This window comes from Schistocerca gregaria, chromosome 2, assembly GCF_023897955.1.
Source record: "Schistocerca gregaria isolate iqSchGreg1 chromosome 2, iqSchGreg1.2, whole genome shotgun sequence".
NCBI lineage: Eukaryota > Metazoa > Arthropoda > Insecta > Orthoptera > Acrididae > Schistocerca > Schistocerca gregaria.
Window position 1 is genome coordinate 1,013,107,624 of NC_064921.1, and position 16,900 is coordinate 1,013,124,523.

Consider the following 16,900-nt stretch of genomic DNA (forward strand, 5'->3'; position numbering starts at 1 on the left):
GGCTATGGTTTTCTAGTCGTCTAGCGTCCAAACGATATTGACGAGCCCAGGAGAGGCGCTGCAGGGGATGTCGTGCTTTTAGCAAAGGCACGCGCGTCGGTCGTCATCTGCGGAAAACACATTAACGCAAAATTTCGCAAATTCTCCTAATGTATACGTTCATCGTGTGTACTGGAAGGTGTCGTCGTTGAGTGACTGTAGGAGGACACAAGATGACTTGGACAGGATTTGTGATTGGTGTAAAGAATGGCAGCTAACTCTAAATATAGATAAATGTAAATTAATGCAGATGAATAAAAAAAAGGACTCCTGTAATGTTTGAATACTCCATTAGTAGTGTAGCACTTGACACAGTCAAGTCGATTAAATATTTGGGCGTAACATTACAGAGCGATATGAAGTGGAACAAGCACGTAGTGTCAGTTGTGGGGAAGGCGGATAGTCGTCTTCGGTTCATTGGTAGAATTTTGGGAAGATGTGGTTCATCTGTAAAGGTGACCGCTTATAAAACACTAATACGACCTATTCTTGAGTATTGCTCGAACTTTTGGGATCCCCATCAGGTCGGATTGAGGGAGGACATAAAAGTAATTCAGAAGCGGGCTCCTAGACTTGTTACTGGTACGTTTGATCATCATGTGAGTGTTGCGGAAATGCTTCAGGAACTCGGGTGGGAGTCTCTAGAGGAAAGGAGGCGTTCTTTTCGTGAATCGCTACTGAGGAAATTTAGAGAACCAGCATTTGAGGCTGACTGCAGTACAATTTTTCTGTCGCCAACTTACATTCCGCGGAAAGACCACAAAGATAAGATAAGAGAGATTAGGGCTCGTACGGAGGCATATAGGTAGTCATTTTTCCCTCTTTCGGTTTGGGAGAGGAACAGGTAGAGAAGATGCTAGTTGTGGTACGAGGTACCCTCCGTCACGCACCGTATGGTGGATTGCGGAGTATGTATGTAGATGTAGATGTAGATGTAGGTCGTGCGTCCCACATTGACTTATGTTAGAGAAATTACAATTCTATGGTATAAATGGCATAGCATAAGAGTGGTTTAAGTCATACCTACAAAGCAGGAAGCAAAAAGTATCCTTACATGGGTCAAGTGATTTAAATAAGTTGGCCACTTCATCTAACTGGGGTGAAACAGGAAGCTGTACTTACACTGTGTGCTGATGACACAAGCATCATTATTAATCCAGCAAAAGAAAGTCAAATTGAAAATGATACAAATAAGGTCTTTGGAAAAGTGATTAATTGGTTTCCTGCAAATGGGATTGCGCTAAACTTTGAAAAACCACAGTACATCCAATTTTCCTCTGCAAAAAGTACAATTCCTTGAATATATAACACATCAACAGAAGTCAGTAGACAGGGTACAGTATACTAAGTTTTGTGTGTAGATATAGATGAGAATCTTAATTAGAAAATTCATATTTTGGATTTCCTAAAGCAACTAGGTTCAGCAACTTTTGCAATCAGAATTATTGCCAAATTTGAGGATACAGAAATTAGTAAGCTAACATACTTTGCATACTTTCACTCTCTGATGTCATACGAAGTAATATTGTATGGTAACTCAACATTTAGACAAAAAGTATTTTCTGCACAAAAGAAAGTGGTTAGAATAATGTTTGGTGTTAACAGTCGCCCATCTTGTAGACATATTTTTCAAAGATTTTGAATTCTTACAACAGCCTCGCCATACATCTACTCACTAATTAAATTTGTGCTCGATAACATGGACCAGTTTAAATACAACAGTGTCACTCATAATTATAATACCAGGAAATGAAAGTCTTACACTATCCTTTGCTCAACCTATGTTTGCCACAGAAAGGGGTAAAATATGCCTCTATAAAAATTTTCGACTAATTACCAGATGAAATAAGGCGCAGTAATAGCTTCAAAAATGAACTGAAATCATATCTCCTTGACAATTCCTTCTATTCTATAGATGAATTCTAGAATAGGAATAAATAAATCTATAAATATAGTATATGCGTTTTGTGCCATTTAAGGGAATGGAGTAAATAATAGAAATATTAATCTTTAACTCCGTATTGTAATATATATATATATATATATATATATATATATATATATATATATATATATATTCTTGAGCACTTGTCACGTTCCACATCATAACGGTTACCGTACCGTGCGATTGATCAATGAAACACGTAACCAGCCAAATAACTCAACTAACTAACTAACTTCTGTGGTTATATCAGGATATCAGGCAGTGTTGCTTCTCTCTTAGCCCTGAAAATTCTACGCAGATGCCGTTGCTGTCGGTCGTTAAATGAAGGTCGTCGGCCACTGTTGTTCGTGAATCAGCTGACTCCAAATAGCAGCTACGCACTGTCCTTTGTACGTGATATTATTGTGTTTGATTTTATCTTTATAAAAAAAATGGCTCTGAGCACTATGGGACTTAACATCTGAGGTCATCAGTCCCCTAGAACTTAGAACTAATTAAACCTAACTAACCTAAGGACATCACACACATCCATGCCCGAGGAAGGATTCGAACCTGCTATCGTAGCAGTCACGCCGTTCCGGACTGAAGCGCCTAGAACCGCTCGGCCACCGCGGCCGGCTTAAATTTTCAGCACTGAATGGTTGCTGACTGTAGTGTCCTGTGGCATTAGTGAACGAGTTAATGACATGTACTTATCGCTATCTCAAGACTTGGCATGGTTATTAGCTTATTTGGCACGCTTATTTTAAGGTGTGTCCTGTCGTCATCCCGTTATCCACAGTATTACGTTGGTCAAATTACAGCATGAACAGTGCAATGTACACAGAACAAAGACACATGATAAAATAAAACACTCACTAAAAAGAGAAAAAAAGGAAGGAAAACGCAAAATCGATCTAGAGCTACTAAACCTCACAAACACAGAACGGTGAAAGAAACACAGCTATTACAAAACTAGCTCAAATACAACTTCAGCACAAAGATAGACAACCACTACATCGAAAATCTGATTGTAGAAAGAGAAAGTATCTTAACAAAGTAACAGAAACAAGTAAATAACAGTATAAACATTGGGCTATAAAGATAACTGGTGTAGAAAAAAATGAAAAAAAAACAACATAATGACTATGTCACAGAAAGAGCAAAACGGGAAACTTCAAACAGAAAACAGCACTCTAGTAACATCACAGTCACAAGAACTGTTAAAAGAAAAAGTACACTAGTGAACAAAAGAACCACATACAGAAAAGAACCAAAGATTTCATCTTCTCTAGAAATATCACAAAACTGAAATATGGTCCAATGGCACATTTACCGACGCATGTAGAAAACAGCCTCAAAAACATTAGTCATATACTCCCAGATAAGCAAAAGTAATGCATAATACAGAAGAAACTAAGGGCACCAGTGCTCTCACGCCAACCAAAAGGTCGTAAGTCACTTATTCAATTGAGACCTGGTATTAATTTCATGAATGCACCATCAAACGTTTTGGACAAACAGATGAACAAAATCATAATGCAACAGTATGAAATGAAGAACTGTAGAACAGTAAAAAACACAAGTGAACTCATAAAACTAATAAAAAACTTACATACTTTACAAACAGCATCACTCATTTCTTTGACACAGAGAGCATATTCATCTCAATACCCACCACAGACACAATAAAATTAACTGAAGAAAATCTACTAACACAGAACAAAATACATGCAGATAATATTAGTGAAATAAACTAAAACCTTGAAGTAATCACATCATAAATCTGGTTCTGGACTGAAAGGGAATTTTACTTACAAAAATATTGGCAAAAGAATTCATCAATCATATAGAAACGCAATCTTTGATACAGTCATCATAAAGAAAAGATACAAAATTGTTTTCTGGTTCAGTCATGTGAAAGATATAATCTGTACGGTAGATGAATGAACAAAGAAAAAAGATTAACTTCTCCCAGGTATATACAGTACACATAGGAACATTTAATTCACTATGAAAAAAGAAACACAAAAGCAAACACATTTCTTGCATATAACGACAGACACAGCAGTAAACACACATTTGACATTTTTATAAAGCCAACAGCCACAACACAATTATACATTCAACATCGAAACAATCACAAAATGAAAAATTAGCGGCTCTAACTAAAATCCTACTCAGGAACTACAAACAATAAAACTAATTGCTACGGACAATTTTATAACACCCATATAAAAGGAAGGCTCAACCACAAAATCAAAACAACTAATGAAAAATTAAAACAAGCAGAGCACACAAACACCACAGATCCCCACAAGCCGCGCGGGATTAGCCGAGCGGTCTCAGACGCTGCAGTCATGGACTGTGCGGCTGGTCCCGGCGGGGGATCGAGTCCTCCCTCGGACATGAGTGTGTGTGTTTGGCCTTAGGATAATTTAGGTTAAATAGTGTGTAAGCTTAGGGAGTGATGACCTTAGCAGTTAAGTCCCATAAGGTGTCACACGCATTTGAACATTTGAATAAGAATTAAGCTTAATCGAAAATGAGAACATCTAACATATGTCAGAAACGTTACGTAAATGGGCAGTTGTACGCAGATGGCAGGCTTATCGAACACTTCATCACCTAAATCCAAAAATCTGTCGTGACGTTTACATGTTGAATAAAGTGTGTGCACGCCGTGCACGCAGAACAAGGAACACGCTCCAGTCACATTTACAAACAACAATACACAGACCAGATAAATACCAAGGAGCAACTATACACCATTTAAAACGTCGGGAATGTGTATCAGTGTCTCTGGGAATGAGAGGCACGAATTTCAAAACGAGGTATAAAGAACATATAAGAAACAGGAAACATAAAAATAGCCATTCTACGTTTGATTAATATGTGATAAAACATGGACATGGAACATCCGCAATGAACGGGACATGTAAATTATTAGAGTGAACAATTATAAAACAAAACAACTCCTGACATTACACAAAAACTTCCGTGTACAAAGAGACCTTACCATGAAACAGAAAGTAATTAACGACTAAATAAATATACGCAATAAATAACTAATCATACTAGCCACTAAAACAGTAACAAGCAGAAATGTGAAACATAACCAGTTTGTTGTTTTTGATGTTGTTGTGGTCTTCAGTTCTGAGACTGGTTTGATGCAGCTCTCCATGCAATCCTATCCTGTGCAAGCTTCTTCATCTGTCAGTACTTACTGCAACCTACATCCTTCTGAGTCTGCTTAGTGTATTCATCTCTTGGTCTCCCTCTACGATTTTTACCTTCCACGCTGCCCTCGAATGCTAAATTGGTGATCCCTTGATGCCTCAGAACATGCACTACTAATCGGTCCCCTCTTCTTGTCAAGTTGTGCCACAAACTCCTCTTCTCCCCAATTCTATTCAATACTTCACCATTAGTTATATGATCTACCTATATAATCTTCAGCATTCTTCTGCAGCACCGCATTTCGAAAGCTTCTATTCTCTTCTTGTCCAAACTATTTATCGTCATGTTTCACTTCCATTCATCGCTACACTCCATACAAATACTTACAGAAACGACGTCCTAACACTTAAATCAATACTCGATGTTAACACATTTCTGTTCTTCAGAAACGCTTTCCTTGCCATTGCCAGTCTACATTTTATAGCCTCTCTACTTCGACCATCATCAGTTATTTTGCTCCCCAAATAGCAAAACTCCTATACTACTTTAAGTGTCTCATTTACTAATCTCATTCCCTCAGCATCACACGACTTAATTCGACTACATTCCATTATCCTTGTTTTGCTTTTGTTGATGTTCATCTTATATTGTCCTTTCAAGACACTGTTCATTCCAGTCAACTGCTTTTCCAAGTCCTTTTGCTGTTTCTGACAGAATTACAATGTCATCGGCGAACCTCAAAGTTTGTATTTCTTCTCCATGGATTTTAATACCTACTCCGAATTTTCTTTTGTTTCCTTTATTGCTTGCTCACTATACAGATTGAATAACATCGGGGAAAGGCTACAACACTGTCTCACTCCTTTCCCAACCACTACTTCCCTTTCATGCCCCTCGACTCTTGTAACTGCCATCTAGTTTCTGTAGAAATTGTAAATAGCCTTTCGCTCTCTGTATTTTACCCCTGCCACCTTTAGAATTTGAAAGAGTGTATTCCAGTTAACATTGTCGAAAGCTTTCCGTGAGTCTACAAATACTAAAAACGTAGATTTGCCTTTCATTAATCTTTCTTCTAAGATAAGTCGTAAGGTCAGTATTGCCTCACGTGTTCCAATATTTCTACGGAATCTGAACTGATCTTCCTCGAGGTCGGCTTCCATCAGTTTTTCCATTCGTCTATAAAGAATTTGTGTCAGTATTTTGCAGCTGTGACTTATTAAACTGATAGTTCGGTAATTTTCACATCTGTCCACATCTACTTTCTTTGGGATTGGAATTATTCTATTCCTCTTGAAGCTTGAGGGTATTTCGCCTATCTCATACATCTTGCTCACCAGATGGTAGAGTTTTGTCAGGACTGGCTCTCCCAAGGCCGTCAGGGTCTTTCAGTGCTCTGTCAAACTCTTCACGCAGTATCATATCTCCCATTTCATCTTCATCTATCTCCTCTTCCATCTCCATAATATTGTCCTCAAGTACATCGCCCTTGTATAGACCATCTATATACTCCTTCCACCTTTCTGTTTTCCCTTCTTTGCTTAGAACTGGGTTTCCATCTGAGCTCTTGATGTTCATACAAGTGGTTCTCTTTTCTCCAAAGGTCTCTTTAATTTTCCTGTAGGCAGCACCTATCTTACCCCTAGTGAGATACGCCTCTACATCCTTACATTTGTACTCTAGCCATCCCTGCTTAGCCACTTTGCACTTCCTGTCGATCTCATTTTTGAGACGTTCGTATTCCTTTTTGCCTGCTTCATTTACTGCATTTTTATATTTTCTCCTTTCATCAATTAAATTCAGTATTTCTTCTGTCACCCAAAGATTTCTACTAGCCCTCTTCTTTTTACCTACTTGATCCTCTGCTGCCTTCACTACTTCATCCCTCAGAGCTACCCATTCTTCTTCTACGGTATTTCTTTCCCCCATTTTTGTCAATTGTTCCCTTATGCTCTCCCTGAACTCTGTACAACCTCTGGTTTAGTTAGTTTATGCAGGTCCCATCACCTTAAATTCCCACTTTTTTGCAGTTTCTTCAGTTTTAATCTACAGTTCATAACCACTATATTGTGGTCAGTGTTCACATCTGTCCCTGGAAATGTCTTACCGCTATTGACAGCAGTTTTCCTTACAGTGGGTGAACACAGATTAATGAAATAACAAATCCGTCATGGCTGTTTCTTCCAAGGATCTTAACAATTCTGAGGAAGTGTAACCAACCCCAGGTGCTTTCGTTTCTATGTAAGAGTTCTAGGGCCCCGTCATATTCTTCTCTCAGTATAGCACTCCCCACTCTATTTCAACCATTTCCCTTCCTCAATACTGTTATCCTTGATATGTTTAGCATGTTTCTTTCACCCTAGGTAAGGGCAACAGAAGGCGTTAAGCCTATAAAATCTGTTCACAAGGAGTTGTGTGTGTTTCCGCTTCGGTTGAGTTTTTTGCGTGAGCCGTATCTTAGCCTTAAGGAGGCAACTTCGTAAGGGCGGGGAGGAAGGCAGGCAGACAGACGTGGGACTGGTGTAAAATTTTCCGGTGGGACGCGCAGCCCCCGTGCCGCTGTCACACGACTCGGGCTCGCCGAACACTCGTTTGGTGTCGGATGTCGCCAGCGACACAAAAAAAGGGGGCAGTCCAAGGCGAGGCGGGGAAGGGGCGGCTACGGAAGCGCACAACTGGCCGGTTTGTTGGGGTAAATTGCGTGAAAGAACGCCTGCAGCCGGCCGCGGGCCGCGGATTACCGCTCGCCATTGTGTGTCCGGCCCCTCTGCCTTATAGAAGCTGCGACGAGGCGGCTGCACGAAAGAGCTTCCGAAAAGACCGCCCTCCCCAGCAGCAGTGTAACGGCACATGGGCTACACCTCTCCAGGGGTTGTTACGAGCTGTCAATGCTCGTGTGTGGTAGGGAGGCTCTGGTTTAAAATACTCCGATAAAGTGGAAGAGACGACACGAGCTTGTTTGTTAGATGTTTCGGTCCAATTTTATTTTTGTTTATTCTGATATACAAGAATGATCTACAGGGTGTTACAAAAAGGTACAGCCAAACTTTCAGGAAACATTCCTCACACACAAAGAAAGAAAATAAGTTATGTGGACATGTGTCCGGAAACGCTTACTTTCCATGTCAGAGCTCATTTTATTACTTACCTTCAAATAACATTAATCATGGAATGGAAACACACAGCAACAGAACGTATCAGCGTGACTTCAAACACTTTGTTACAGGAAATGTTCAAAATGTCCTCCGTTAGCGAGGATACATGCAACCACCCTCCGTCGCATAGAATCCCTGATGCGCTGATGCAGCCCTGGAGAATGGCGTATTGTATCACAGCCGTCCACAAGACGAGCACGAGGAGTGTCTACATTTGGTAACAGGTTTGAGTAGACAAGAGCTTTCAAATGCCTCCATAAATGAACGTCAAGAGGGTTAGGTCAGGAGAGCGTGGATGCCATGGAATTGGTCCGCCTCTACCAATCCATCGGTCACCGAATCTGTCGTTGAGAAGCATACGAACACTTCGACTGAAATGTGCAGAAGCTCCATCGTGCATGAGCCACATGTTGTGTCGTACTCGTAAAGACACATGTTTTAGCAGCACAAGTAGAGTATCCCGTATGAAATCATCATAACGTGCTCCATTGAACTTAGGTGGAAGAACATGGGGCCCAATCAAGACATCACCAACAATGTCTGCCCAAACGTTCACAGAAAATCTGTGTTGATGACGTGATTGCACAATTCCGTGCGGATTCTCGTCAGCCCACACATGTTGATTGTGAAAATTTACAACTTGATCACGTTGGAATGTAGCCTCGTCCGTAAAGAGAACATTTGCACTGAAATGAGCATTGACACATTGTTGGATGAACAATTCGCAGAAGTGTACCCGTGGAGGCCAATCAGCTGCTGATACTGCCTGCACACGCTGTACATGGTACGGACCCGACTGGTTCTCCCGTAGCACTCTTCATATAGTGACGTGGTCAACGTTACCTTGTACAGCAGCAGCTTCTCTGACACTGACATTAGGGTTATCGTCAACTGCACGAAGAATTGCCTCGTCCATTGCAGGTGTCCTCGTCGTTCTAGGTCTTCACCAGCCGAGAGTCATAGCCTGCAATGTTCCGAGCTCCCTAAGACGCCGATCAATTTGCTTCGAACGTTTTCTTGTCGGGACACCTTCGTTCTGGAAATCTGTCTCGATGCAAACTTACCGCGCCACGGCTGTTGCCCCGTGTTAATCCATACATCAAATGGGCATCTGCCAACTCCGCATTTGTAAACATTGCACTGACTGCAAAACCACGTTCGTGATGAACAGTAACCTGTTGATGCTACGTACTGATGTGCTTGATGCTAGTACTGTAGAGCAATGAATCGCATGTCAACATAAGCACCGAAGTTAACATTACGTTCCTTCAATTGGGCCAACTGGCGGTGAATCGAGGAAGTACAGTACATACTGACGAAACTAAAATGAGCTCTAACATGGAAATTAAGCGTTTCCGGACACATGTCCACATAACATCTTTTCCTTATTTGTGTGTGAGGAATGTTTCCTGAAAGTTTGGCCGTACCTTTTTGTAACACCCTTTATATTCAAAGTTTCTTAATTTCCAATTTAATATTAATCCATTATGGATAGAATGGGAATCAAACAGCCAGCCACTTGCACGTCAAAACGTTATTCAAACATTTACCTAGGTTTCAAGAGACATATACCTGTCTTCCAAAGACACGTGTCACATATTACGTGAAAATGCCCCCTTTCTTGCAGCGGTGTACCGTAGCTCTCTAGAAGAGTGTAGCGTTCCAAAGAATTGGAAAAGGGCGCAGGTCATCCCCCTTCTCAACTATAGACCTATATCTCTAACGTCGATCAGTTGTAGAATTTTGGAACACGTATTATGTTCGAGTATAATGACTTTTCTGGAGACTAGAAATCTACTCTGTAGGAATCAGCACGGGCTTCGAAAAAGACGATCGTGTGAAATCCAGCTCGCGCTATTCGTCCACGAGACTCAGAGGGCCATAGACACGGTTTCCCAAGTAGATGCCGTTTTTCTTGACTTCCGCAAGGCGTTCGATACAGTTTTCCACAGTCATTTAATGAACAAAGTAAGAGCGTATGGACTATCAGACCAATTGTGTGACTGGATTGAAGAGTTCCTAGATTACAGAAGGCAGCAAGTCATTCTCCATAGAGAGAAGTCTTCCGAAGTAAGAGTGATGTAAGGTGTGCCGCGGGGGAGTGTCGTAGGACCGTTGCTATTCATAATGTACATAAATGACCTGGTGGATAACAGCGAAAGTCCACTGAGGCTTTTTGCGGATGATGCTGTCGTATATCGAGAGGTTGTAACAATGGAAAATTGTACTGAAGTGCAGGAGGATCTGCAACGAATTGACGCATGGTGCAGGGAGTGGCAATTGAATCTCAATGTAGACAAGTGTAATGTGATGCGAATATATAGAAAGAAAGATCCTTTATCATTTAGCTACAATATATCAGGTCAGCGACTGGAAGCACTAGATTCCATAAATAATCTGGGAGTAAGCATTAGGAATGATTTAAAATGGAATGATCATATAAAGTTAATCGTCGGTAAAGCAGATGCCAGACTGAGATTCATTGGAAAAATCCTAAGGAAATCCAATCCGAAAACAAAGGATGTAGGTAACAGTATGCCAACGGCCATACCATGTTGAGTATACAGGTTCTCGTCCGCTCACCGAAGTTAAGCAACATCGGGCCCGGTTAGTACCTGGATGGGTGACCGCCTGGGAACACCGGGTGCTGTTGGCTCCCTCTCATTTTTCTTACCCCCATGAACCATGGACGTTGGCGTTGGTGGGGAGGCTTGCGTGCCTGAGAGATACATATGGCCGCACTGTAGGTGCAACCACAACGGGGGGGGGGGGGGGGGGGGGGGGTGTATCTGTTGAGAGGCCAGACAAACGTGTGGTTCCTGAAGAGGGGCAGCAGCCTTTTCAGTAGTTGCAAGGGCAACAGTCTGGATGATTGACTGATCTGGCCTTGTAACAATAACCAAAACGGGCTTGCTGTGCTGGTACTGCGAACGGCTGAAAGCAAGCCGCTGGCATACGTTCCCGAGCAAACTTCCCGGGAAGGAACTGGATGGTATAGCTCATAATTATGTAGCACATTCACCTGCAGATTTGCAGCTGTCAGTTGATTCCTTCAGCAGGGCGTACGAACGATTTGGTCTCTCCATCAATATTCCAAAGGTGATGGCGCAGACAACTCCTGGCTCCTCCGTTTATGATACACCCTTGGAACAAGTGGACCATTTCCTCTACCTGGGAAGCATACTGTCATCTAACTGCTCATCTGGAAAAGATGTGGAGAATAGATTACGTGCTGCCCATGTAGCATTTGGACGTCTTACAAAGCGTGTCTTCCTGAATAAAGACCTAACGCTGTACACCAAACTGATGGTGTACAAAGCTGTAGTCATTTCCACCCTGCTATATGTTTGCGAAACCTGGACGTTATATCGCTGCGATCTGAAGAAACTAGAACGCTTCAACCAACGGAAGCTAAGATATATCATGAACCTGAAGTGGGATGAGTTCATATCCAACACGGCTGTTCTAGAGAAAGCAAAAATGCATAGCGTGGAAGCTCTTATCATTGGGCATCGACTCAGGTGGGTCGGACATGTCCAGCGGATGAAAAATGACAGACTTCCACTCGAAATGCTGTACAGCGAAGTGAGCACAGGTAAAAGGCCACGAGGTGCCCCTCTCAAACGTTATAAGGATCAGTACAAGAAAAATCTGAAAAACTTGAACATCGATCCGAGTAACTGGTCCACAATAGCAGAAGACCAAAGTCGCTGGTGCTCAGCTACCTCAAGTGCTCTTCAAAACTTGGAGCCGGAACGACGAAGAATGGAGAATGACAAACGCCAGAGACGTAAACTCCTCCAGGCTCAGCCACGTCCTCCGCCTTCCATCAGCCGTAATGTCTGGGGCACCTGTTCCACGCTAGGATTGGATTGCTAAGCCATCGACGACACTTCCACGCCTGAACCGTGACAAAGGAAATCTCAGGAGAGAAATGAAAACTCGGATACGAGTATCAGCCGACGACGACGACGATGTAGTATTCACGCAATTGTCGGTGATGTAACTTTATTCTCCAAATTAAGCTGAGAAATTTGCGAACTGATACAAACATACGTAAAAATTTCTATTCTACATCTACATCTACATCCATACTCCGCAAGCCACCTGACGGTGTGTGGCAGTGGGGGGTCATGCCACCTTCCCCTCCTTGCGTCCCCCCTCCCATCCCTGAATCCGCGCCTGACGGGCGGAGTTAGCACAGCACAAGATGTGTACGAACCGTGGCGGTGAGCTGCCGCGGGAGCCGGCAGTGTGCTGTGTTCTGAGCCGTGCCGCTGCGTGGCAGTGGCGCTGGTGCGGCCTACTTGTCGTGGCCCTGCTGTCGGCCCACTTAACCCCGGCGGGCCGGGCGACCCTCGCTAACATGTCAGCCGGCGCCAGCCGCCTCCCATTAGCTGCAGCTGCAGCCGGGCCGCCTGCTACTCCGGCCGTGGCGAGTGTCCTGCTCAAGAGCGCCACCAGCACCCCGCTAGTCGCTGGCCAAACCACGATGCGCCTCGGCAGACTCGAGGAGGAGGAGATTAGTATTGTGGTGTGCGTGCAGTCCGTTAACATGGCCGGAAAACCTCTGACGTCAGCTATTACCAACCTTACCAAGTCTACCACGGATGTCTACCCCATGCATGTGTCCACATACGAAACTATTTGGTTGAGTTAAATAACGATGGGTAATGCATGGAAGCTCTTATCATTGGGCATCAACTCAGATGGGTCGGACATGTCCAGCGGATGAAAAATGACAGACTGGCAAAAATGAATTCGCAAGTAAAACTACAATCACCACTGGCTTGATGACAACTCGCCAGTGAAGTCTGTCGATAAACTGAAGAGCGAGCTCGCGAGTCTCCACTCTGCCAACCCAGCTACGTCACAAGGCGCTTCTATAGGTTGTTTCACAACACAGTACCGCTCGCTTTAAATCTGTGACGATGCCGTGTACAGATACGTCTCGGCTGCGTTCATTTTTAGACAAATGTATTAAGACCATAAGGAATACGAAAAACGATACCTTCTTCTGAAACACAACACTATAGAGTAAATAATATTAAGATAAGAATGGAAGTTCATGTGAATGTATTGTATGTTCCTCTCTTGCTATTAGTTCAACGAAACGCATATAATGCAACCAATCTGTAGAATCTGAGGCTTGGTCTTACTTAGTGTTTGTAATAAAGTTAGAAGTCTTCTCTGAAGGACTGCATTGAAACTTAACAATTTTTGTAGCACGAAGAGTGTTTAAAAAGTAAGCAGAAATTTATAATTTTGTGTGTTGTATTATTCCGATTTGCACAACTTTTTTATCACTGTCTTCGTAAACATGTTTCAAAACTGTGTGTCCAATGTTATGCGTATTGGGTATTTACTCTGTTGTTAGCTGTCAAAAAGGTTACATGTATTTTGGTAGCATCAACGATTATTTGTTTTGTATAAAAATAAATTAGAGAATCTGTATCAAATTTTGTTATAGGAATGGAATGAAGTGTACGAAATGTTAAACATTGCTTTTGGTGAGCCTGTTATAAGTGAACCAAGGGCATACAATTGGTATAAACATTTCAAAGAAGTCCTTAAAGGACAGCGGTATTACAAACATGGATGAGATTAAAAATGCACAGTTAAGAGACCTGTAAACTACCCCGAAGAAACAGTTCCTAAAGAACTTCGGGAATTGTAAAAAGCACTGGCACAAGTGTATAGTATGTAATGGGGAATATTTTGAAGAGGATAGCATTGCTGTTTATCAAAAAAATAAATTTCTTACAAAAAAATCAAAATTAATACGTGAACGCACGTCGTATGTCAAGCTTGTTGCTTAAAAATCCAGAATTGATGTGCAAGTTTCGAAAAAAATTTCAGCAGTGTTTAGAATAACTATTGCGCACAAATTTCAAGCAATATGTCTCAGAATCAGGTGAATAGTGACCGAGATGGAGATTTAGTGTTCCATGAGCATCAAAGGTTTTACGTGATTTTGAAACTGTCTATAACGATCGGTTTCCTCCCAAGATTATTATTAGTTATCCTTCGTGACGATTCCACTAAACGATGCGGTTTATTTTCGCGTTCCTTATTTATGAGTCCTATTGAACGAGGCTGACGTTTGCATAAATTGCAGGCCTTTTATTGTCACTGGTAATATTAGCCAACAGTTCTTTTTGGGTCGCCTCTTTAATGTACGACGTAATAACATTAGAGACGATCGAACGCTCGTTACTTTGTAAATACCTCGTCTTCCTCGTATTCTGCAAATTTTCTTGCAATGCTAGACGATAATCTATCACTTATGGAAATCGAAGTATATCGGTAAGTATACAAAGTTAACTGTCTGACACTGGCAACTAAGATCATATGAACAGAAACGACGTATATCACTGCACGCCGATCTACACCTCTAGAGAGCTAACGGGCAACAGATTTTGGGTGCCCCTGTAGGCCGGTGGCAGCGTTCTTCCCCCATCAAAAGCGCTACTTGCTCTTGAATTTACAGACAGACTATACTGGTTTTGCACAGTCTCACAGTAGCGACAGGCCCCCACTTCTTCATCTACACTTCCACACGTACTGTGAAAACCATTGCCAAGTGCACGGCAGAGGATACTTAGCATTTTACCAGATACCATGCTTTCTTTCCAGTGGCATATACAGAGTGTTACAAAAAGGTACAGCCAGACTTTCAGGAAACATTCCTCACACACGAATAAAGAAAAGATGCTATGTGGACATGTGTCCGGAAACGCTTAATTTCCATGTTAGAACTCACGTCAGTTTCGTCAGTAGGTACTGTGCTTCCTCGATTCACCGCCATGATTTCATACAGGATACTCTACCTGTGCTGCTAGAACATGTGCCTTTACAAGTGCGACCCAATATGTGGTTCATGCACGATGGAGCTCCTGCACATTTCAGTCGAAGTGTTCATGCGCTTCTCAACAACAGATTCGGTAACCGATGGATTGGTAGAGGCGGACTAATTCCATTGCCTCCAGGCTCTCCTGACGTCAACCCTCTTGACTTTCTGTTGTGTACATAGTTCCGCGTACTCAGCGCGTACACAACTTTCCCACTAGAGCGCGCGCCGCTAAGCACAACAGCGCAGGCGCAGCGCTCGTCCGTCTCCGCACTACGAGATGGCGCTGTCTTAGAGACGGACGGAATTCTGCTTCCGCCGAACCGCTTATTAATATGTAACGCAGCCAATGAGATTGCTGCTAACGTAGAACCTTTTCTCCTCGCGGATCACACTCGCGCATTGATACCTGAACGGGCGAAGTATCATAACGAGTGTACAGACCTCCGATTAGTCAGTCTGCACCAGTCTGTACCAGTCTGCATTAGTCTGTACCAGTCTATAGTCAAGTTTCAGTCTGTGCCTAAGTTTATCATATTCCTGTACATAGCCATGAAGATAAATGAATAGACACTTTGTCAAATATCAGAAGTATGTGAGAATAAGATTAACGTACCAAGACCAAAGGAGCTTCAGAATGTCAATTGTAAATAGCATCCAGAACCAAGTTAAGTTATTTTTATGCTTGTTATTATTTTAATAAATGTGTTTGAAAATTAATGAAGTTCCGTTTAAAGTTGGTCACCGTCAATCTGCTACTTTAAACGTGGAAGTGGCATTTCTATCGTCTCACCTAACGGCAGAAGATAAACACGCCACGATAAGACAACGAGACATTTTGCTGACACTCGCCTACTTCGTTAGAGCGACAAGTCAAATAATCTGATGGCGTCTGTACCGAAGGTCTTACAGTACACACACCACACTTTCATTTATGGGGGCATTTGAAAGCTCTTGTCTTCGCAACTTCGGTACCAAATGTAGAGACTCTTCGTGCTCGTATTGTGGACGGCTGTGCACAATACGCCATTCTCCAGGGCTGCATCAGCACATCAGGGATTCCATGCGACGGAGGGTGGATGCACGTATCCTCGCTAACGGGGGACATTTTGAACATTTCCTGTGACAAAGTGTTTGAAGTCACGCTCGTAAGTTCTGTTGCTGTGTGTTTCCATTCCATGATTAATGTGATTTGTAGAGAAGTAATAAAATGAGCTCTAACTTGGAAAGTAAGCGTTTCCGGACACATGTCCACAACATATTTTCTTTCTTTGTGTGTGAGGAATGTTTCCTGAAAGTTTGGCCGTACCTTTTTGTAACACCATATATATATATATATATATATATATATATATATATATATATATATATATATATATATATCAGGGATTTTCTCTGCCTCGTGATGACTGGATGTTGTGTGCTGTCCATAGGTTAGTTAGGTTTAGTTCTAAGTTCTAGGCGACTGATGACCATAGATGTTAATTCGCATAGTGCTCATAGCCATATATATATATATATTCTCAGAGTGTATCCTGCATGCCACTCATTGATATACGACAGCATTTAAGCCACACTAACACCGCACAAGAAGAGACCCATAACAGTTCCAGAATGGAAGCGAGCGTCACCAGTAAAGAGTGACGACCGTTAGCGATGTTGGCAGTGCAGGCCTCGCTGGTGCTGCTCCTTATCGCGGCCTCTTCCTGCCGCCACAGGACGGCGGCGGCCCGGGACGCAGTGCTGGTGTTGGTG

The 16,900-nt window shown here is 42.3% G+C and overlaps 1 protein-coding gene and 1 non-coding gene across 2 annotated transcripts in view; both read left to right on the forward strand.

Annotated features, from left to right (window-relative positions):
• The window catches only part of LOC126335508 (reversion-inducing cysteine-rich protein with Kazal motifs), a 310,493-nt gene that overhangs the window by 138,976 nt on the left and 154,617 nt on the right, over window positions 1-16,900 (forward strand). The window lies entirely within an intron of this gene.
• LOC126337429 (5S ribosomal RNA) lies at window positions 10,833-10,951 on the forward strand. The gene has a single exon (XR_007565045.1). It is a non-coding gene; the product is annotated as a 5S ribosomal RNA (ribosomal RNA).